Genomic DNA, 1073 nt, shown 5'->3' on the forward strand with positions numbered 1-1073 from the left:
TACTCACAAGGGTCAGTGAAAGTACTTTTACTTTAAGTATATTTACCTGTTAATAGTTTTGTATTGATACTTATATACATATAACAATTAATAATTTAAGACTTTTACTTTGTTATGTTGGTATTTTTATTTCAGTGAACGATCTGAATGTTTCTTTTATGTTTAAATTAAAGATAAACATAAGAAAAAGTGAAGCGAGTCTGGTCCGGTGCGAGGTGTAATACGAATTGTCTCCATCAGGGGGCGCGGCAGCGGCGAAACCAGAGGCCTAGCGGAGTTAAAAGTGCGACGAAGAAGAAGCAGCGGAAGCGGAAATGAGGCTCTTTTGTTTTGAAAGAGGGAAATTTAAAAAGTCGACGGCGTTAGTCCGAAGTAAACACAAACAAGCGGAACAAAACCATCAAAAAAAACCAAGAAAACAAGAAAATGGCCGCAAATTGACACCGTTCAACCCGGAATCTGAAGTAGGTTCACGGACATTTTTCTAACAAACACTTTGTCGTGTTTAAGTCTGTTGAAGTTAAATTTAACTGATAATTTCCTCGGAAACGTTTAAACTTCAGAGAGTTTCCCTGAGCTAGCTTCTCGTTTATCACAGTTTGTTCTCATATTTATCGCAACGTTAATGTACATGTCGTTGTATTGATTTCACCAGCTTATAACCAGCTCATTCATTTAACACGCTCCGGTTCTTGTGGTAAAGTGTCGGTGCTGACACCTCTGCTCCCTCCGTGTTGTTCAGCGAAGTGTTTCATTGTAATTTTAGCCTCTGAAACCCTGACGTTAAATTTCAGGAAGCTTCTGTTTGTTAACAAGAAGCATTTAGATTAATAACCTATCTTAATTTATCTAATTCTTCACTCTGTAAATGAACCTTTTATATGTTTTCTTAAATTTAAAAAATCTCTGCAATCGATGACAGAGTCACATACATGTAAGCTATTTTAACGTGATAAAATATGAGTATGATGTACAGAATTATGTTGTTTATAATGTACATTTTATTACAGAATAGGGCTGAACAATTAATGGAAATATTATCGCAAATTGCGATATGACCAAGTGCAATATAG

This window comes from Seriola dumerili, unplaced genomic scaffold (genome assembly GCF_002260705.1).
Source record: "Seriola dumerili isolate Sdu_G_001 unplaced genomic scaffold, Sdu_1.0 BDQW01000565.1, whole genome shotgun sequence".
NCBI classification, from domain to species: Eukaryota; Metazoa; Chordata; class Actinopteri; order Carangiformes; family Carangidae; genus Seriola; species Seriola dumerili.